The sequence below is a fragment of the Caretta caretta genome, chromosome 12 (genome assembly GCF_965140235.1).
Source record: "Caretta caretta isolate rCarCar2 chromosome 12, rCarCar1.hap1, whole genome shotgun sequence".
Lineage (NCBI taxonomy): Eukaryota > Metazoa > Chordata > Testudines > Cheloniidae > Caretta > Caretta caretta.
In genome coordinates this window covers 18,298,180-18,321,576 of record NC_134217.1, presented here as the reverse complement: position 1 = coordinate 18,321,576, position 23,397 = coordinate 18,298,180, and the positions used below count along the sequence as shown (strand labels likewise).

At 40.8% G+C, this 23,397-nt stretch overlaps 1 protein-coding gene across 2 annotated transcripts in view; it reads right to left on the bottom strand.

Moving 5' to 3' along the window:
- SIAH1 (siah E3 ubiquitin protein ligase 1) overlaps positions 1–21,549 on the bottom strand; it is a 32,983-nt gene extending 11,434 nt beyond the window's left edge. Inside the window, exon 1 of one of the 2 annotated variants that reach the window (XM_048817052.2) lies at positions 21,404–21,549. The gene's annotated coding sequence lies outside the window, so the exon portion shown is untranslated. Of the gene's footprint in view, positions 1–20,844; positions 21,098–21,403 lie in introns of those variants that run through there. The other variant, XM_048817051.2, reaches the window with a different exon arrangement.
- Positions 21,550–23,397: the final 1,848 nt, after the last annotated feature.

Sequence of the window (23,397 nt, the reverse complement as noted above, 5' to 3'; positions counted from 1 at the left end):
AAGACCACATGGGGATGGGTAAGGGGAGCTGTAGGGACACACAGAGAATCGGATAGCAGGTGTGAAGAGTGAGTAAGTACTTCCAAAACCTGCTCAACAAATCAGAAACATTCTTTTAGCTCTAGTTAAAATTGTATAGTATTTACTCTGGATTACTATGGACTTTTAGTGTTGTGTGATAATGAGGAAGCATTGAGATGTTTGAAATAACTATAATGGATAGCAGAAAAACAAAGCAATTTCCTGGAGGGTTGGAAAGTGGCAAAATTCATAAATGAATAACTAAAAATTGCTACAGATCTTAGATTTTTATTAAATGATTGGTTATTAAGGGTATGTCTTCCCTACCTGCCGGATCAGCAGGCAGCGATCAATCCAGTGGGGAATCAATTTATTGTGTCTAGTCTAGATGCGATAAATCAACCCCCAAGTGCTTTCCCGTCGACTCCTGTACTCCAGCGCCGTGAGAGGCGCAGGCAGAGTTGACGGGGGAGCAGCAGCAGTTGACTCACCGCAGTGAAGACACCACAGTAAGTCTATCTAAGTATGTCGACTTCAGCTATGTGAACAGCTACATTATTCACATAGCTGAAGTTGCGTAACTTAGATAGATCCCCCCAGTGTAGACCAGGGCTAAGACAGTGTCTCGTGAACTGTAACCCCTTCCAAACAGTTTAAAACTAGGCCAGCATAATTATGGCAGCCCATATACATTCACTGATGTTACTCTCTTGAGTCAATGTATGCTCTATCCAATATGCTATAGCCAACACTACTCATGAAATCCAGTTACTAGAACTTTTCTGCTGAGAGAAGACCTACCAGCATAATTCTGGAAGATAAGCTTTTCCCATTTTAAAGTCCAATAATTTAAGCCCGCAAACAGAGTTTAAAAAATATCCAAATATGAACAGAAATGTTTTCTTTAAAAAATTTTCATAGATACTTTCTGAAACATTCATCTTTAACATGAAAATTTCCTATGCTTTATCTCTATTCACAGCGTACAAAAGTTGGTTAAATATTAAAAAAAGGGAGTTACTTAACGCAGTATGAACCAACCATTGCCTTTTGCAATTTAAGGACTGTATTCTGCTAATGAAAAACATCATTTACTTGGACACAAGAAATCTATCAGTTCAGAAACTCAGTGATTTTAAGATTATGGGATTTCAACAATTTTTCTGTGTTCTTCTTACACCATGTTTTCAGACATGGAGCTCAAAAACGCAAAGATGAGTTTGCAGCATTCAGAGAGCTATGAACTTTAATATCAACTCTGAAACACAACTGTGACTACTTAAATTCATTTTTAATTACAGTAACTCCTCACTTAACATCGTCCAGGTTAACGTTGTTTCATTATTAGGTCGCTGACCTATTACAGAACATACTCCTTTAAAGTCCTGCAATGTTCCTTTAAAGTTGTTTGGCTCCCACAGCTTGGTGCTCCTGGTGGGGACCGGGTTGGGGCACGGGGGCTTGCCCCATTCCACCCACCCAGCAAGCCGCCGCACCCCGACCCTGCTCCACGGCAGGAGCGCCGGGCGGGCGGAAAGGGGCAAGCCCCCACACCCTGACCCCACCATGCCCCTGCCTCAACCAAGCTTCACAATCATCATTGGAGAGTACTAAACTGTTTGTTTAAAATTATTTAAGATACTGTATATGTATATAATGTCTTTTGTGTGGCAAAAAAAATTTCCCTAGAACCTAACCCCCGCAGTTATATTAATTCTTATGGGGCAACTGGATTTGCTTAACATCATTTGGCTTAAAGTTGCATTTTTCAAGACCATAACTAGGACGTTAAGTGGAGTTACTGTATTTTATTGTCAGCCATTTGACATGTAGCTAATGCACTTGAGCAGTGTAGCTGGACTCACCTATTACACTATAATTGATAATTTGAAGGTAGGTTAAGCTAAACAGAAACAAGGTACTCTTCTTCAAGAATAGGAGTTTCTACACATGGTAGTATTCAGGGATAGGTGTTTCTGAATAACTCTCAAAAGCAGACAAGCCCTAAAATTACACTCTAAGAACACATTCTACAAAAATAAAGCTATAAACATAAAACTTGCTAATAAATATTCAGATTTTTTTTTTAATTCAAGTGAGATGTTTGATGCTGTACTAACTAATTTTCAAAGAAACATCCGTTATAGAGCAAGCAACTGAAACGTACTCGGTTTGTATGGTGGTGCTCATAAAATTCTGGGGTACCAAGAGACTACTACTACTTTTTTTTCTTTTTTTTAAATAGAATTTCAGAACCAATGCCTTATTCTCTGGGCTACCAGTGCTGGAGTGTGCCTAAGCATCCAATCCAAGTTTCACAACACAAAAGATTAAAGGGAACTGATTAAAGAAATATACCCAGTTAATCCTGGCAAGTGTCCTACACCCTGTGATGCATAGTAAATTGAAAAACCCCAAAAGTCACTGATTAAGGGAAAATTCCCACCTAACCCCAGATATGGCAACCAGTCGGACACTAAGCACATGAGGAAGAACCAGCCTGCCAAGCACCTGAGACAGAGAATGCTTGGAGCCATCTCAGAGCACCAGCTCAACCTTTCCAGTGTTCTGTTTCCAGATAAGGCCTTCTCTGATGCTTCAGAGAAAGGAAACCAAGAAAACTCTGCAATACACTGCAGAGGAAAAATCACGATACATCCTAACATCACATTTGACTTTTTCGCAGCCACATCACATTGGTGGCTCATCGTCATCCTGTGATTGACCAACACACCCAGGTCTTTCCCCCTTCTGTGGCTTCCAACTGATAAGCCTCCAGCTTGTAGCAGAAATTCTTATTATTAGACCCTAAGTGCATGACCTTACCCCTGTGTACTACTGAATTTCATTCCATTTCTGTTTCTCTGGTCTTCAAGGTCATCCAGACCTAGTTCATTCAGGGTTGAAAAAACAATTAGGAGTTGAAAAAACAGGACAGCTTAGGCAGGAGAGGATGAGATCTAACTGAAGAACATGAGGGCAGCTTTTAAAAGGTACAGTTATGAGCAGGATGAAGCCTTGTTTTGGGTTGAGTTAAAACCTCATTTGATTGACACCCTTCAATTAATGTAACTGTAAGGATAAGCCCCCACCTAGGACAAAAGGAGCATGAAAACAAACAGCACTTTTTGATGAGTGTTGGTGGGGATGGGGACACACACACAGAGAAAGAGAACCTAAGAGTATGTCTACACAGCAAATAAAAAACTAGCATCTGGCTTGTGCCAGCCGACTCGGGCTTGCAGGGCTCAGGCTGCGAGGCAGTTTCACTGCTGAGAGAGGTTTTTGTGCTGGGGTACAGGCTGAAAAAAAGTGTTCTTGGTGCTGGGAGCAAGAGAAAATGTTCACTGCTATTTGATTCCTTCTTTGTTCAGAAAGACATTCCTTGTAAATAAACAAAATTGGACAAAGAAATACCTGGCTATCACCAATTTCTCCTCCTAACTAGAAAATCCCAGGGCCTCAAACTCTAACCAGCCACTCAGGTCAAAAGAAGGCAACGCTAGTGTCAGGTGTGGGATTTAGTTTCCAAGGAGAGAGACTGTGAGCAGATACACTTGTTGGACCAAGAGGGAACAAATGATAGCAGTGCTCACAGAAATGTAAGATGGCCAAAAGGGTTTAAAGCAAGATCTAAAATAGGAGTTGGAAACTTCTCAAAAGGAATTAAGTCAAGACCTAAAAGAGCTGCTAAAGGTTTGCCAGAAAGGACCCAAAGGGGACTTGCAGGCTGAGTTGAGGTCCCTACTGAAGCAGCAACTACTAAGTGCCCAGCCAGATGGGGAAACCCAGCCAAAACACACCCAGGCAGGAATGGTAAAATGGATTATGAGGTAACCAACAATCTGACTACAACTGATCACAGGTTTTTTCATGAAATAGTAGAGACAAAAGAGGCTTTGGCCAATCTGGAACTAGCTAACCAAGATGAGCTGCAGCAAAGACTTAAGACTCTGAATATTTCACTCCAGGACGAAATGAAATGGTCACGGATCACAGCAGAAGACAGCTGACTGGATGTGGAATTGAGCCAGCCAGAGTACTTGGTATGTACAGACATTTACAGAGTTTTCTACCCCATTTAATCCACAGTGGCTAGACTATCCAGCTCAAATAATGCAAAAGCCCTCTATCTTTGAGGGAAAAGCTCCTTGGCAGGCTTATTGGCTCAATTCACCATTACAGCTCAAATGAATGGTTGGGGAAAATGGGAGAAAGGAGGGTTTCTAGCAGCCCACTTGGGTGGGCCCAGGTCTGACAGTGCTGCAGAACTTACCTGCAGATGAGCGACTGAGGCCATGTCTACAGCAGCATAACTATGGCGTCGTAACTATGCTGGCATTGCCCTATAGCGTAAATGCAATAGACTACAATGGAGGGAGCTTTTCTGTCGCTATAGGAACACCACCTGCCTGAATAACAGTAGCTAGGTATATTGAAGCTTATGTCTATCAACTTAACTGCATCTATACAGGGAGATAGGTTGGCATAGATACGGCACTCACAGGTGTGGATCTTTTCACACTGCTGAGCACCACAGCTGTGGATTTAAATTTTAAGAGTAGACCAGGCCTGAGTTATTCAGACCTGGTACAAGCCCTTGATCTATGGTTTGGAGCTAGCCATCTATCTGAGCTGGCCACAGCACACAAGAGATAGGTGAGTCAAAGAAACAACCCCGCCTAAAGTGACACAGGACCTACAGAACCTTATGTTCCTGTTGTACCCCAATACCAGTAAGGTCTTCCAGGATAAATTCATGATGGACCACTTTATAGATATTCAGCTGGACTTGCAGATTAAAAATCAGAGAAAGGAAGCCAAAGACACTCCAAAGAGGCTGTGGAACTTGCTAGAAAACTTGATTCTTGCAACAGTGTACCAGAAGAGGAAGCAACCACTAGTAAAGAAAATGTAAGCTGATCGCCATGAGCTGTGTCTAATATGTATGATAAAAGAGGGGTTTTTTAATTTGGTTCATGACTTTACTGAACGATTAAAAAAAATGAAATCTTGTTTGTAAAACATGGGAAATTGGCAGTAATGCAAAAATTTAAAGGAAATGGTTCAATTAAATGCTGATACTGTGACAAAACTGGCCACAAAAAGAACTACTGTTATACATTTTAGGCAGGCCAACAAAGATTGTCACAAATATCTAGAGGAAGCCTCCTTCCCAGTACAGGAAACTGGGGGAACACCAAGCTCAAAGGGAAAAGCTTGGAGATACAACAATCAGATCCACAGTTTTACTTTAAATCTGGGCAGCTGAATAATAATAATGGAAATTTGGCAACTGATTGTGTAATGGGATCTATAAAATTCACTCGGATGATGGACACTAATAACTGATATGCTTAAGTGCTAAAAAGGCTAGGGAATCAGGGATCCATAACTGAACCACCTATTTGGTCTCAAATGGCGACAGTGACCATGTCAAGGGCACCCATCCAAAAACTGGGAAAGTTGCATTTGAAGATTGGACCTCTGGAATTCAAACAAGAAGTCTGGGTGCCTGAAACAGTGCATAAACTAACAACTGACTTGGATTTCATTATGGCTAACAACTGTGTAATCAATGCCAGGAAAGGTGTTTCTCAAATTCAGTCTGTGGAAGTTCCCTTTAAAGATATGGCTCATGTGAGACAAATGATTTGTAGGCAGTTGGTATGCAGTGAATGAATTATCCTTCCCCTAAGGGCAGAAACCATTTTAACAGCTACTTGCGGTGGTAACTTTCCAGCAAGGAAAAGGTGGTGAGTAGTTGAAACCTGTTTTGAGACCCAGGGTCTTGGGGGAACCTTAACTGCTAAAGTTGTTGTGGATCTGAAAGAACAACTGATTCCTGATCATTTGTTGAATGTTTCTGACAAGCAGCAAATAGTAAAAAGGGGAATCATTCTTAGTTGAAAATGATTCTTTTGGACTGTTCCTGTCCTATCCATGTTTCAAAACGCTCTTCATACTGGACACAGATGCTTACAGCTTGGGAGACAGAATTTCAGCTTGGCTGCCCAACCCCAAATCTGAGAATGTGGCTGTGAAAACTGAGGCTGGAAAAGTTGTTACAACAATGACTCCCCTATTCAAACAGGCAGGGTCTGCCTTACCCAACAAACTCCACAGAAACAATGGGCATTTTTCAAGGGCTGATAGCAAGGGGGTCCCTCTCTGGCAATTGAAATAAAGTCTATCAGGGAGCAGAAATTTCCAGAGGAGTCTGGTTGTGAATAAAAATAAATTTGGATTAGTGAAGTGAAACATCTTGAAGAAAGACACCATACATACATACACACACAGTTAACCCTGAACCATTTTATTTGTTAAATTATTCCTTTTCTTTTAGTTTGAAATAGGTTATTGGGTGTCAACATTTTTGGCTTCATCAGGATGACGAGCCAAATCAGAGATGTCTGCACGCTTCAATTAACATAACTGAAAGGATAAGCCCCCACCCAGGACAAAAGGAGTATATGAACCCACCCAGGAGTTTTGCTGAGCAGTTAGCATGTGTATGTGTGTTCAAACAACATGCACAGAAAAAGATAGCTTGAAAAAAAGCTGAAAGCGCAGATCTGACCCTGGAAGAAAGGTTTTTGGGTCAAGGTGCAGGTTGAAAAGAGTGTTCTTGGTGCTGGGAGAAAAAAAAAGTTTCCTGCTATCTGATTCTTCTACCGTTCAGAGGCACAGGATTACATGCATTCTTTGTAAATAAAACAAGATTGCAAAGAAGAGCCTATCACCAATTTCTCCACCTAACTGACACATCACCCCAGGGTCCCAAACATTGACTAGCCAGTCAAAAAAGAGCAATAGTACTTAGGCACCTAGCACATATATGTGCTACTGAAAGTGCCATTAGGCACTAACTCCCATTGATTTTAATGGAAGGTAGGCACCTAACCTGCATAGATACCTACTGGATTTTTCAAAAGCACCTATCTGCATTTCTAAATATCTTCAAAAATCTGGCACACATTGATTAGACATCAACTTATTTACCGCAATTAATACGTTGTTTAATAAATCCATTTTAAATGCAAAATATCTTTATGCTTACTTTTTTTGCGATGTGCCCAGCACATTTACAGGAGTTTTATTTAACTAATAAAAAAAATTAAAATGCTGGTTTTGTACATGTTTAATTGAATTCCAATTTCCATCCAGTGCAGCTTGACACAAATCCAAAGTAAAAAAATTATCTAGTATGTAAGCATGTAATTTGCCATTTTATAGTAGAATAAAAATGTAAAAATTAAGAATCTGAATAAGTACATGTTAAGCTAGATACTTGCTTAAAAGGTATATGGACCCTGGCTATAAAAAGTAGTACCAAGTTTTGTTAAAGGCTAAATTAGTTTTCTAATCAACATGTTTTCATAGTTATTCCAACCAATGACAATGAACCTTTAGGAAAACAACTAAAAGCTGCAAATGCAAAACAAGATTAAAATCAATTTAAATCAGTGTTTCCTGATTTAAATCAAACCACCCTGCCTGAACTTACAATCAGAAAGACTAACTTGTTATTCAAGAGCATTACAAAGGAGCAAAAGAAGGGCCCCAAGCCAAATACACCTGGTGCCTTTTTGCAGGTCACCTTTAAATCTTCAAAACTCAAGCATGACTACATAGTCTGGCTTCCCAGAAGAGTCAGCATGAAAACTGAAGCTTTGTCTAAACATAATAATGCCTTTAGAGATATTTCTACATGCCAATATTCTTACCCAGTTTACTCCCCTAACCCCAGAAACAGGGTGAAGGTTGAGAATAAGGGGGAAACAAGTGGTTTTCAGTTTGTTTTCCTTATAATTTACCATGTCTGAAAAGCATCAGTTATATTCCTTACAGAAATAGAAATTCAATGGAAGTATTAGAGACTTCCTTTGAATCACTTCAAGCACACTGATGTTTAAAAAAAATTGATCTACGTTCACCCATTTCTTCAGTATTTCTGCCATTACTTCAGTCAGGACACTGCCATTATTTGACATCTCCATTGTGCCCTGGTACATACTCTTCTTAAAACTCTGTTCATTCCATCCTATGGTTAGAATGTTTTAAGAAAATCTCAACCAAGTAATTTGATAGCGAATACATCAATATCTAGTTGTTGCCCTATTATCATCATCTCCTGAAAAAATTCAGAGTATTTGCCCATGCCTAAGGCATAGCAGTAATCTTATTACACGAGCAGTTATGTATGCAATGAATGTTTATCTAGGTCATCTGTTCTATTCTTGGAAGAACTGTGATGTGATTTATTGTTTCATTTGAGGAATTTCTGAATAAAGACATTACCAAGAGATACAGTGGAACCTCAGAGCTACAAACGCCTCCGGAATGGAACTCTGAACAAAATGTTATGGTTGTTCTTTCAAAAGTTTCCAACTGAATGTTGACTTAATGCAGCTTTGAAACTTTACTACGCAGAAGAAAAATGCTGCTTTTAACCATCTTAATTTAAATGAAACAAGCACAAGAAACAGTTCTCTTTTTTTTTTTTTTTTTTTAGTAGTTTTCGTTTAACACAGTACCGTAGTGTATTTGCCTTTTCTTTTTTGGTCTCTGATGTTGCCTGATTGTGTACTTCCAGTTACAAATGAGGCATAGGGTTGACTGGTCAGTTTGTAACTCAGGTGTTCGTAACTCTGAGGTTCTACTGTATCTAGAGGTCCCTGTATGACTTGGCTTCCAAATTCTAGCATCTTTTTAAAACAAAAACAATTCATGCTGAGATTTACTTATAACCCAATTAGTCTGTAATACTATATATTATATCCATTTGTTTTTTCATTACATACCTATGTAAGCATCTGCTCTAGTAAGAAGTACATTCTCTTGGAAACTAATACCAATAACAAAGGGTAATCAAGGGAGGTCAACATTTAAATCTACAGGCTTTGAAACTGTTCAAGTTATTCTGATCCAAAACATAAGCAACTTTAAAACTGTTATAATAATCCAGCTAAAACTGTGCTGCTTTCATTTTCAATCCTCAATTTCTTACCAAGAAATCCATCAAAACACTCTCTCGTGAGACAAATGGGGGGGGGGGGGGGGGAGAAAACCTGGATTTGTGCTGGAAATGGCCCAACTTGATTATCATACACGTTGTAAGGAGAGTGATCACTTTAGATAAGCTATTACCAGCAGGAGAGTGGGGTGGGAGGAGGTATTTTTTCATGCTTTGTGTGTATATAAAAAGATCTTCTACAGTTTCCACAGTATGCATCCGATGAAGTGAGCTGTAGCTCACGAAAGCTTATGCTCAAATAAATTGGTTAGTCTCTAAGGTGCCACAAGTACTCCTTTTCTTTATATGAAAACATGCAGCCTTCCGTGTAAATGCTGGGCAGACCATTATAACATATAAAGGTATATCTCCTTATTAAGGAGATAGATGCCACTATGTTAAGGGACACAACAGTAAAAATTATTAAACTGACACTTATTAAATTGAGACAAATCTGATAGGGGAAAATTGTAAGTGTCTGGGTTTGTTTTAAACAAACAATGGATAGTTCATTCCTTTGCACAACAGTTCATTTACTTTTCTATGCACTAAACACATTCAGCAGAGCTATGCAAGATATTAAATCAGGATGACCCTCCAATTGAAAACTTAGTCCAGTAATACCCGTAAACAAAAGCAGACTGTTACCATGCACAAAGTCAGGCATAACACTGATTGCAATGCAAAGTATCACTACACAGTGATGACATATGGAAGCAACAACTGCAAAATATAAGGATTCCCAAGAGAAAACTTAAAGTATCAATCCATGAGCTGTAATTCCATCCAAACATCAACTAAATATCTTTTTAATGAGTGCATGTAGCTTATATAAAGGAGAATTCTGCAATATTATGAAAACAGGACAAACTACCAGTACAAACAGAACTATGAATCTTATCTTTCATACTTTAATAAGCTTGCATTCAGTGTGAGCTATAGAATACAATATTTAACGTTTGCTTTCTGAATGTCAATTACAATCCATACATCATTCATAACCCATTGATAAAACAGATCAAAAAACATTTATAAAACTCATAGCCAATGTCGCAGTGTTGTAGCTGTGTTGGTCATTGGATATGAGGGACAAGGTGGGTGTGGTAGTAGCTTTTATTGGACCAACTTCTGTTGGGGAAACAGACAAGCTTTTGAGCTCCACAGAGCTCTTCTTCAGGTCTGGGAAAGGTAATCAGAGTGTCACAGCTAAATTCAAGGTGAAACAGATTATTAAAATAAGGAGTAAACATATTGCAAGAACTCATTCAAAATGAAGTAGGCAGTTAACACCTTTATGAGTCATAGGACAAAGGAGAGTTAGTGGGTTACAGACTGCTCTAATGAGACAAAACCAACATCTCTATTGAATCCATGATTTTTGGTGTCTAGCAGAATTATAAATTTAAGTTCCCAGGCTTGTCTTTTGAAGGTGTTGTGCAGGTTACCTTTGAGGATGAGAGGTCAAATACGGAGTGATCATTTTGTGAAAAGTGTTCACCCACTGCTAATAGGGTGTTTTTGTTTTTTTATGATTTTTCTGTGAGAGTTCATTGAAGAGCATAGGGATTGACTGACTAGTTTCACACACACAGTTGGTGTTAGGGCATTTGATTCACTGGTCGAGGTACATCATGTGTTGTTACAGGCATGTGCAGGATCCATGGATCTTGAAAGCTGTGTTGTGGGGGATATGAGGGACAAGGTGGGTGTGGTAGTAGCTTTTATTGGACCAACTTCTGTATGCATCATCGTAGTAGCAAAGTGGCTGCAGATTTTGCATCTATTGTTACAACAGCCCTGCAGTCTGCAATGCGGCACCATGTAGACAAGCCCTAAGAGTGTCTTTTCCTGGTTTCTCTTAGGTAAATTAGAAGAAGGCATTCTTAGTCCAGAAGAAGAACATTCATATGGGGAGTTATTCCAGAATAACCCTACTTTATTCTGGAATAACTTTAATACGTAGTCAAGCCCAAGTGGGGGAAGAAAGGGAAGAGGGGACCATTGCCAGAACCAGAAGACTGGGTAGGAGTAAAATGGCCAGAAGGACCTGGACTGACCAAAACCCCAAAGGCTCTCAGAAGTGAGGAGGACTTTGAGGGAGGGAACAGCATATAGATATGTGATGATCTAGTTTTACCTCCTGCCATTGGAGTTTCCTGAATTAATTCCTAGTTGAACTAATGCATATCTTTTAGAAAGACATCCAATCTTGATTTAAACATTGCCAATAATGGAGAACTTAGTACAATCCTTAAAAAAGTGTCCCAATGATTAATTACCCTCACTGTTTAAAATGTACACCTCATTGCCACTCTGAATTTGTTTAGCTTCAATATCCAGCCATTGGATCATCTTATATGTTTACCTGCTAGACTGAAAAGCCTATTATCAAATATTTGTTCCTCATGAAGGTACATATAGACTGTACTCAAGGTCACCCCTTAACCTTCTCTTTGTTAAACAAAATAGATTGAGCTCCTTGGGTCTATCACTGTAAGCATGTATTCCAATACTTCAATCATTTTTGTGACTCTTCTCTGAACCTTCTGCAAGCTATATTCTTCTTGAATACAGAATTGGACACAGTGTTCCAGCAGTGGTTGACTCAGTGCCAAACACAGAGGTAATATACCACCCAATTCCTCAAGAGTTCCCCTTTTAGGCATAGATCTACCTACCTTTTGTGCTATCAAAGGGTGCATATACATTGCACACTTCTTTCGGGGGCAGTGTATACCCAGGTAGCCCTCCCAGCATGGTTATAAAGAGCAGTGCAGACTGTGAGGCAAGGGTTAGATGAGCAAAGACACATCTGAAGTGTGATATGATTCTTGACTCACCTAAGCCATGCTACCCCAGCTACACTGCGTCCACACTGCTGAAACTCTTCCACACCACAGAGAATGACTCAGACAGTGGAAAAAAGGTGAAGGAAATGGGGAGGCACTTGGGAAAGGCCTCCCCGCATCAGAGCCTTTTCTCGCTGCAATGAAACGTTCCAGCAGTGAGGAGCTGCTGAAGCCTTTCCCAATTGACTACCTTCTGCAGCCTCTCACTGATACATGGAGCTACACACAGCAGTGTGGACACAGTATTCTTTTTGCTGTGATGTGTAGCTACAGGTAAACTACATGCCACTGCCACAGGTGTGAAGTGTAGATGTAGCCAAAAAGTGAAGAGTGTGTGTATGGTTAAGTTCTGGTACAAAGCCTATGTTCCTTATTTTATCTGTCAAAGATCTATTAAGCGTTAAACCACAGGGGTGGAGCTCTGGTGAGAGTATGCATAAACACATGAGGGCTGAAGCACTGGTTTCAGGATCCACTGCAGAGTCTCCACTGCCAAGACAGGTTATCAGACCAGCAACATGTACCTGAGTATCCCGGAATTAAGAATAGTCATAAGTCACTACCCAGACCCAGGGAGCTTAGCAGCACATGGGACTCAGCAGTTGGATCCCTCACAACAGGCTGGTATTTGTTTAGAGGGAATGGAACTAGGCCAGGTTATGACAGAGATCTTACTTTTTATTCCCCCTTTATATGGGAGTGCTTCATAATAGAAAAGCAGCAATCCAAAAACACAAATATTGCTACCAGGCGGCCACAATTATCAACTTAGGACTACAGTGGCCCACTCCTAAAAACCTGGAGGATCATACTGACAAAGGCTAACGTGGCTCAAGGAACTCTCCACCTAGCCTGAATGAAGACAGACCTCTGACCAAAAGACTCCCAGGACTGGTAAGGAAACTGATGGAGCCAAGTGTTTGTTATTTTTTCTATAGATCTGTAACTCTTCTGCTTTCAAAAAGAACACGTGTGTATAAATAGTTCCTTTGCAAAAACCTGTGTGTTCCTTATTTTAATTGTAACATGTCCCTGAAGGACAGAGTGATGAATCACAGAGTGACGTAAGAACAAGATGCAAGCCCACATTTAAAATGGTCATTTTGAAGCTGTTGGAACATTTTAAAATATGTATTTTAAATAGATGAAAGAAGTTTTGGAATTTGATGTGGAGTGTTTGTTTATTCTCCATTAAATTAAATACTAGACTATTTATATCTTGCTGATATGCTACAGGTAAAACAAAAGAGCACTGAAGTGGTCTCAATTCATTATAATATATGTTCTTGCCATAAGAGTTTATTGGTATTCCTACATCCCTGATCATCTTAAATTCCTAAGCATTTAATTTCTTAACACTTTCTACATATACATCAGTGCTGTTCTTTAACTCAGAAGAGATTACTTACAAGTAACTCTCCCTGATTTTCTGCTCACTAGTACTAAATGTGCTGTTTTTGCATTGCTTCTAGTTCCTACTGGCCTGTAGAGCATGCTTTTTATGAACTATATGCGTTAAAATAAATGGGGCTTTACCTCATAAATAAGGACTGCTTTCGTGCTCTTTAGCCAAGAATATCACCCTGAGGTACAACAAGCAAAAACAGCCTGGACTGTTGGCTCCTTAGACAACCACATTACACACAAAGTTTCAGGATTCCTTGAAACCTAAAAAAATTGTAAGACCATTGGCAAGGATGGTCCAGTCTTTAGGGTGCTAGCCTGGAACTTGGGAAACCTGGGTTCAGGTCCCTACTCGCCCACAAATTTTCTGTGTGACCTTGGGCAAGTAAGTGTGCCTCAGCTCTCCATCTGAAAATTGGAGATAATAGTACTGCCTGCCTCACAGGGATGTTCAAATATATTAGTGATACGAAATGCTCAGTACTACAGTAAGTACACAAGATAGAAACAGAGTTACGAGGAACTGAAGGCTCAGGATATTGGTAATGAGAACACTGAAACACTAACCATTTTAGATCATGTATTCAAATCTAGTCCAGTTTGGTAGTAACCAAAAGTCACTGCTGTCTGATGGCCTATGCAAAGTGAGTTGGTAGTCTCAGTCCTATTGTTAAAGTAAACCATTTCCACAATATAATTGTTGCTGACAAGCATTCCACTTGCCCAGAAGAGAAACTAACATCCAAATGACAGGTTTCAGAGTAGCAGCCGTGTTAGTCTGTATTCACAAAAAGGAAAGGAGTACTTGTGGCACCTTAGTGACTAACAAATTTATTTGAGCATAAGCTTTCGTGAGCTACAGCTGTAGCTCACGAAAGCTTATGCTCAAATAAATTTGTTAGTCACTAAGGTGCCACAAGTACTCCTTAACATCCAAATGGACATGAGCGCTGAACTATAGTCAGGCCTAATAATGGTCTCTCTAAGTCATGGATGAGGAAAACTGGAAGAAGTTTACAATACCCTCCCTCATCAACTGTCTTGTATCTGCCCTGACGATAAAAAACTTCAGACTACACGTCTGGAAATTTACCATCTTTATTTTAGGGAGTGCTGGTAGCAACCTCTATATGAAGGCTAACACTTTTCAAAGATTCTTGTGACCTTTTTTGTGAAGTTCTAAGAACAGGTTCCATTTTATGAGGCTGGCCTTTCAAATTCAGCGAGGAGAAAGAAAATACTCTTCTCTAACCCAAAGGCTTTGTCCCAGGATATTTTGTTCATATTTAGCCAAATTATAAACTGCTAAAAATCACCATTTCACTTCTCTCTTCCATTGCTCAGGAAAACTGATAGAATTAAGGTTGTACTAGCATCATAAATTCTGCATTTTCTAACTTCCGAGTCCTTGACTTTGCAACCTAAAAGGATGTTTTAACAGTTGGAGGTGCAGGAGGGGGGGTTTGATGTTGGTTTTTTTTTGTAATTATGAGGACATTACAATTTACTTGGAAGTTTTGCACTCAAAAGTGACTGAAAATGGCATCAGTCATGTACCAAACATGCTCACTTTACAAGTAAAACAACGTTTCTTCTGTCAGCCCTATGAACTCCACCTGTTCTGCAAGCCAAACTATCCCCTTAGTCACACCTGTGTAACCAATATTCATTTTGTGTAACCCCATTGCCATCAATGTTGCACAGATATAAGTGATTAGAATGCTATAAACCCATGGTTTTAAACCTGAGGTCCACAGACTATGTCTAAGGGGTCCTCAGAAGGTTGCCATTAACAAAGAACACTGGTTTTCGACCTGTGGTCTGCAGACCCTTGGAGGTCCACAGATTGTCTAAAATTTCCAAAGGGGTCTGCACCTCCATTTGAAGTGTTTAGGGGTCTGCAAATGAAAAAATGTTGAAAAACACTGTTATAAACAATTATGTTGATGCACAAGAAGGAACAGAATCCAGCTCTCACCTATGTTGGGTCTGTAGTGCTATAAGGAATAAAAAGTTTTAAAATCATATTTTGGTAACTAAAAATAAGCAGGTGTGTCTCTGAATAGATACAAAGAGCAAAACTATTGAATAAGATGCCATTTTTACAGCTACTTATCAGAAAAGAACCATACTTTAAGGATGAGGGTAAAAAGAAAATATTAGGGCCCTGTCTACACACCAAAGTTGCACGTGCTTAACTAAAACTGACTTTTAAATGGATTTAAACTAGTGCAGCTTGTGTTTAGACAAGGAATCTGCCCCCAATCTTAAATCGAATTCTATGCAGGTGTATCCCTGTGCAGAACTCCACTGAAGTTAATGGGGCTCCTCCACTCACACAGAACTCATGGCAAGACCAAGGCCTTAGTAACAAGTTATACATCAAATTTCAAGTGTACCTATGGAAAAACATCGCCACAATACATTTGCATGTGTTAGTTTGTTTCTGATTATTCTTATTAGCACTTTTTAAAAATCTTCATTTTTGTAAACTTTCCTAATGTCATGTTTCTCAAAAGATTGCAGAACTGCAACCATTTGGGGAAAATATAAATCAGAATGTTTTACTAAATAGGAAAGGAACAATGAAGCCATGACAATCTACCATCTCAAGGCCTAAGCAAACATTTAATTTGAGGTTCATTGCAGTGATTGAATGACCATAGCCTCCACCCCCAGTGTCTCAGTGGGCAATAACGTGTAAAAGACTACAAACTTCACTATTCTACCTTTTCAAAATGTTAATCTATTAATAGAGAATAATGATTAAGCATTGCACTTTAAAAGTTATGCTATTTGAGCGATAAAAACAGACAAAGCACACAAATGCTGATAAATTTTAAAATTCCCTTTCAAACCAAGATCGTATATCAAGTTTCACCCTACAGCAAATTTTAATGAGATTTATAAAAAAGGAGCTTACCATAGTAAAGCTAATAGAGAACTTCCTCTAAATACAGAAACAAAGATTGTGATTTATAGTAAACAGGAACAATAAAGATAAGCATTTTAACATACCTACATTATCAAGTGAGGCACCATCCACAGGAAATTACGTTAAAGTAATTTACTCTGAAATTTTTTTCCCCTTTACAATTCAATAGCAAGTTTTAAAAATCATCCTTGTAAATAAAAATCATTTAACACTCTAGAGAGCCTGTACATTAACCACACTTAACATGGACATTTCCTTCATAAATCTGAAGGCCCTCTTCTGAATGCAGCTGTTTGAAAATACATCATAAACAGTAAAAAGAACAGGAGTACTTGTGGCACCTTAGAGACTAACATTTATTAGAGCATAAGCTTTCATGGGGCTACAGCCCACTTCATCAGATGCACAGAATGGAACATACAGTAAGAAGATATATATACACATATATACACACACATTCAGAGAAGGTGGAAGTTGCCATACAAACTGTAAGCGGCTAATTAAGTAAGATGAGCTATTATCAGCAGGAGAAAAAAAACTTTTGTAGTGATTATCAAGATGGCCCATTTAGAAATTGCGGAGCTTAAATTAATATGCAAACTAGATACCATTCCCTTGGGTTTGAATAGAGACTGGGAGTGGCTGGGTCATTACACATATTGAATGTATTTCCCTATGTTAACTATCCTCACACCTTCTTGTCAACTGTCTAAATGGGCCATCTCAATTATCACTACAAAAGTTTTTTCTCCAGCTGATAATAGCTCATCTTAATTAATTAGCCTCTTTCAGTTTATATGGCAACTTCCACCTTCTCTGTATGTGTGTGTGTATGTATATATATATATATATATATATATATATATATATATATATATATAAAATCTTCTTAATATGTGTTCCCTTCTATGCATCCGATGAAGTGGGCTGTAGCCCACGAAAGCTTATGCCCAAATAAATCTGTTAGTCTCTAAAGTGCCACAAGTACTCCTGTTCCTTTTGTGGATACAGACTAACACAGCTGCTACTCTGAAACCTATCATAAACAGTATGTAAATGCCACTCAAACATTCTTCCCTTTCAGAATATCCACAGTTTAGAGTACACAGTGTTCAAAACCCAACACTTAAACTGACTAATTTGAAAATCTGTTGCAGTCACATACTGCAGTATTAGGGTCTGATTTAGGATCCCTTGTATAATCGTAAAATTCACTGACTATAATGCACAAATGCCAGAGCAGACCTTTAAAGGTGAATTGAAAGGCTTTATACAGTACTTGCCAACTCCAAAGACCGAAGTTCAAAGTTCTGTTGTCTTTCAAGAGCAGATGACATCACCAATAGCTTAAGCAATGCAAGGTGCTGCAATCTGCTTGCTTTGCTGTGTGTTCACATGGCCATCAACTAATACAGAAAAATATACAGAATTCTGACCTCAGGTCAGACAGACAAAAGGAGGAAATTGTCAGCTATTGTTTTAAAATGTACTTGCCTACATATATTTTGCACCAGTTTTACTACATGGAAATATGTAGTACTGTAAATGTTTGATACAATTCCAGATATAGAAAAACAAAGTGAGCTAGATTCTGCAGTTTTGACACTAAACAATTTTTTACTGGGGAAATGAAGTAACTTGAAATTCAATATTCAATTCTCAGCACTGTGATACCACCACAGACCTACACCCTCTCCCCTACCTACACTACCACTCACAAGAAAACAAAGTGCATGTATCCAGGGTTAATTGTACTTATCTAGCTCTTTATATGATAAAAGCACTTTAGTAATATTAACCAGCCCTCACAACATCATAGTGAGATGGTTAAGAATCCCCATTTTATAGATAATGGTAATGAGGCATGCAGCTGAAATGACTTGCCCAAAGCCATACAGAAAATCAGTGCACAGCCTGGATTAGAATTCAGGAGTTACTACAGATAAGGCACTATAAAAGAGCAAATTATGTATCAGTGCTATTTTGGCAGTCAAGCTGTTTGTTTTACACTAACACTTCTAAAATGTTGACAGCATATTACTAGGTAAATTTCAATAAGGTATGAAATGCCCCAAATCACTGAATTAAAAGCTCTTCTGCCACTGAGAAATGTGTGCTAATGGAATGACAGATCAGCCTGTGCTATTACCTGAAAATATGACTACCCAGTGTTGTTTGTGTGGCATGTATTCTACTGATTGTGTTGTAATATAGTATATGCTGGGGAGATCATTTGGCTGCACCCAGTTAAGACCCTCGCAGAAATATACAAGTGAACAACATTTCTTTAAAGATAAAAGTTGCATGTATACCTCAGAAGTTTACAATCTGAGAATCAAAGAAAATTGCTTGAAAGGGGTCACTGTACAAGACATTGACATGTCTTTACCTTTGTTACTAAGAAACCTTAACTTAGTAGAACTAAAAGACAGAAGTTTAACTTACATCAGGTTATGTTTTCATTTAGATTTGACAATCAGAACTGACTAATTTTCACTTTTGTTTGTAACCACCTTCTCACTTATCCGAATCTCTCTTTCTGGTCCTTATTTTTTTAGCAAAATTCCAAAAAGAAAACCACTATAATACATAGTGTGGCCAATAAATCCCTAAATTTTGGGCCTGAACTACATGATAGCGTTGCTCTAAATTTTAAGATTGATTGCTACTGTCCACTAGCTCAAGTTAAAGAGAACTGATGCAGTCCCTTTTAGTCATGGATAAGAACATTAGTTTACATCCAGATTAATTCAATTATCTTATTTATACAATTAGTTCAGTTTCCACATCAAGAGATCAGCATAAAATAGGTTGCAAAACTAAAGTTACTTTGACTTATCTGTTAAATGTATTCTCTAAGTTTGTTTTATAATTAACTAAACCACTTCCTCATAAAGATCCATATTACTCCCAAATGACTGTATAGTAATTTATAGATCTTAGAAGGTACTCCTTCGCTATTTCTTTGGACAAGTGCTTCATTAAGAGGAATGTAAGTCAAATTCCTCAAACCTTCAGCTCATTAGACCCAGTTTAAAAGATTTAGGGGTGAGAAGAGGCTCCACCAAGCCTTTGGTCTCCAGCAACAGAGCCAGCATCATTACTCTATTTTTCTGCTTATCCCATGACCCTTCCCATACTTTCTTCCATGTTGAACCCAATGTACAGAATGTCTTTCATGAGCTGCTAGTCCACAAAGCCATGACCCTCATTTAAAACCTTGCTGAGCCCCCACTTCTGAGATAAAGAGAAGGAACTAGTTAAGTCTACTTCATTGTTTAGCTTATAGTGAACTGCTCAGGGGAGGAAAGAGATAAGTACAGAAACTGGGAATATGGTAGAGAGGACTGGATTGTGGAAGGAGGGTGTTGGAAGAGCAGTTTAGCATTTTTATCTTTAAATAAATGACAAAGTAATTCATAAGACATTTGCCTATTATGCAAAGGAACTGTTCTCCCACCTTTTGTTTTTGTATTTTTAATCTGTACACTGCTCTAAGAGGGGACTCTCTTCCTCTGTGTTTGATGAGTGGTTATTATATTTTGTCCATTACTACAAACAGTAATAATAGACCACTGCAAACTAGATAGTGCTAATTTAAACTGTAGAGGAGTGGGGAGAAATGGAAGAGTAAAGCAGAGGAGCTCTGGCTTGGGGTTGCTGGGACCACAGGAAGGAAGGGCAGAGTGATGGAAAGGATGAGCAAAACTCCTCTGTCTTCCTCCCAGTGGAGGCAAGAGAATGGAGACGTTTGGTCTCACGGGAATTGCCATATGGGTTCAGATCATTGGCCCAGCTAGTCCAGGATCCTGTCTTCCACAGAAGCCCATGTGATCGGGATCCATGGAGGAGTAGGTGATGGGAGGGGGCAGAGGCTCCCCAGCCTTTGGTTTCACTGAGACCCCCTGAGACAGGGCTTAGCAGCTCTCCCCCACACCCAAGCCCTCTGGCTCCCAGACACGCCGCGGCCCCGCCGACCTTCGCCATGCCGGCTGCGAGCTCCGAACTCGGCTCCAGTCCAGCAGCACAGACACAAAGCACGAGTCAACGAGGCCGGGCTCACAAAGGGGCAGCCCCGGAGGCGGAGCAGCGCCACCACCGTGCCCCCAGGGCCCACACATGGCCTCAAAACAAACCCCTCCGTCCGCAGCCAGCAGGCGAGCTCCAGGCTGCCTCGGACTGGTGACAGAGGCGAGCTCGCCTTCCCCAGGCACACAGACCCCGGACCCGAGAGCCGACCTCGACACGGGCTCGCTGTCCCCAGCCATGGAGACTCGGGCCTGGCGCTGTAAGGGGGACCCCCGCCCGCCCTTCAGCGCCGCGCCCGCGGCTCCCCTGGCCCCTCGCAGCTGGAGCCCGGGGCCCGGCGGGCTGGCTACTCCCGGGAAGAGGAAGCCGGGCGCCGAGGCTGCGCTTAGGCCGCGGCGGGGCCTTGTCCCGAGTCTTCTCTGCAGCCGCAGCGACTCTCCCGCCCCTGGGGCTCGGACGGGGCCTCCCCCGGGCGCGGCGACCACCAGCCCTCCGCGGGGGCCGCCCGGGCGGGGACTGAGGGGGGTGAAGGCCGCCGCCGCGAGAGATCCCTGCCCCTCAGGGGCCGCCCGGTCTCCCTCCCCGCTCACCTGTGGGCGCTGGGCGGGACCACGCTGCAAGCGGCCTGGCTCCCCCTTACCGTCCCGGCTGCGGGGCGACTCGCTACGAGGCTCTCGCCGACACGGCTGGGGCCCGGCCCGACAAACCAACCGCTCGCTCCTTCCCTCCCGCCCGCCGGCCGAGGAGACACCGCCACGCACGGGAGCGCGCCGGCCTGCCGCGATGCACAGTCCGCCAGCGACGCGCGCTCCCAGTTCCCGACGCGGGCGGCGGAGGCGCGCACCCCGGTAGCGGCCTCCGCGCACGCGCACGCAGCCCGCCGGCTTCTCATAGGCCTCGGGAGCCCGCGGGTGACCTCATCGCGGGCCGACGATCCCAGCGGGCCCGTCAGCCACGGGCACCTTATCACTCCAGCGGCACCCCAATACTCGGGCCCGCCAGGACCTCAGGCAGCCCCCCCAGCACGCCGAACCTCGTGTCCCCAACAGCCCCTGTCCCCCAAAACAGGGGTCAGCCAGAGCTCTGCCGAGTGCGCACCTGGGACCACAGCAGGTCCCTCCAGTTCCCAGGGGGTCCCTCCTGCCCCACCTGTGTTGTTTTTTATCCCCTGTTAGGCCGCGGAGCCTTGTCACCTCTTCTGCATCTGCCCAGCTCTCTCAGGATCATGTCAGATCCCACGCGGGGCTGAAAAGTTGTTTCTGCCCCTCGGTGTCCTGACACAATGGCTGTTCTGTGTCCCCCGTCGTTGGGTTCTTATCACATCCACGTGACCCATTATTAGTTTGCCTCAAAAAGTGCTGAGCCGTCTGTGCTGGTGTGCACAGAGAGTCCCGCATGACTTCAGGTCACTAGCCCTGCCCCCCTTGCAGACTCTGCACTTGTTCTGCACCTTTTATAGTCTCACTTTAATTATTTACTTGTTTTCTGTGATCAGGTACGTCTACACAGCAAATGAAGCTGTGATTGTCATGCAGGCTACATACATACCCTGAATATATCCCTGGCAGGCTTGTAGTGCTGCAGGTAGCCTGAGCTGAAGCTTGTTCCACCGCATCTTCACTTCTATTATTACCTGTACTAGCTAGATTAAAGCTAGCACAGATATGCCTACCCACATTATAGTTACACCTTCATTTCCTGGATACGCTTACCCTTGGTTTTCAATTCTATTAAGGCAAAAATTTATCATAACATTCATGAGTTGTAAACATATTAGTTGCTCTAAATTGCTAATTATATGATAGCACTCCAAAGTGTGATGTCGAAAATCCATTAAGAGATCCCTGTGCCAAGGGTCTTCATCCTGCAATAGATCTGCACAAGCAAATCTTTACGTGGGGGTCTGCATGAATCTGGGACCACAGAATTAAGGACTTTACAAAGGGAAAGGACATAGGCCCTACATTAATGCCTTATCTTATGCACAAAAAAGGTTGTACTGTTTTATTTAAATCAGTTTTGAAATCGATATAGTTAAATCAATGCAATCCACTTGTATGGACTTAAGTTAAACCAATATAAGCCACGCTCAAAATGATTTAAGAGTATAACACGAAGAGTTGCACTGACTTAACTACATCAGTTTCTAAACCAATTTAACTACACAAATGTAACTGTAAGTAAAGAGTAGCATATAATCTAAACCAATTTTATGGTGTTCCCACATTTTAGTTTTAAATACGCAAAAAAAAATTTTTATAATTGCATATAACTGCATTTGGAAGTTGTCATGGGGATAGCGCATCCATGGCATTGTGGAATACAAAGGGCCCTACTTAAGAAATACCTGTCCATTACTGAATGTGTGACTTCTTTAAAAAAAAATCTTTAACTCTTATAGAACTACATCCAACAATTTACGTTAAAAGAACATTATTTTGGTTGTAAAGTCAAGCACTTGAAAGTTAAGACATGCAAGAATTAAAATTGCCCATGCAACCTTAATGCAGCCACCTCTGTGCATATGCAACATGATACAGTCTGTAATTACATGATCACATACTATTTTTCCATAGGACCCTTGTCTCATTCACTGAAACAGTGAAATGGTCTTTAAACAGAGTGCTGTCTAATACATGAATTATTTTTTTCTCCTGCTTTTTCATTTATAGTAATCTTTGGTGTTACTTGTAACAATAGTAGATAAATTTTCAGACAGAAATGTGATTTTTAACTTGATGACAAAATAGAAAAAAGGGAAGAGAAAAAGTAGCTCAAGCCAAACAATTTATAGTACATGTATTAGCATTACCTCCACCTGCATCTAAACATAGTCACACCTTTCTTCTCCATTTTGCTGCCTTAGGCCCCAATCCTGCAAACAAGCGTGTGAGTAACTTTACACATCTGAGTAGTCCCTTTTGGCTCAATGGAACTAATCATATGTCTAAAGTTATGCTTGTATTTAAATGCTTGCAGGACAGGGGTCTTAGTGTCTAGTCTTTCTCTAATTTAAGTCAATGGTAAAATTCCTACTGATTTCATCTGGAGCAGGCCCTTCAACAGTACCTTTCTATGGGCCTAATTTTGCATGTATGCACAAGCTTAATTTAATTCACATAAGAATTCTCTTGACTTCAAAC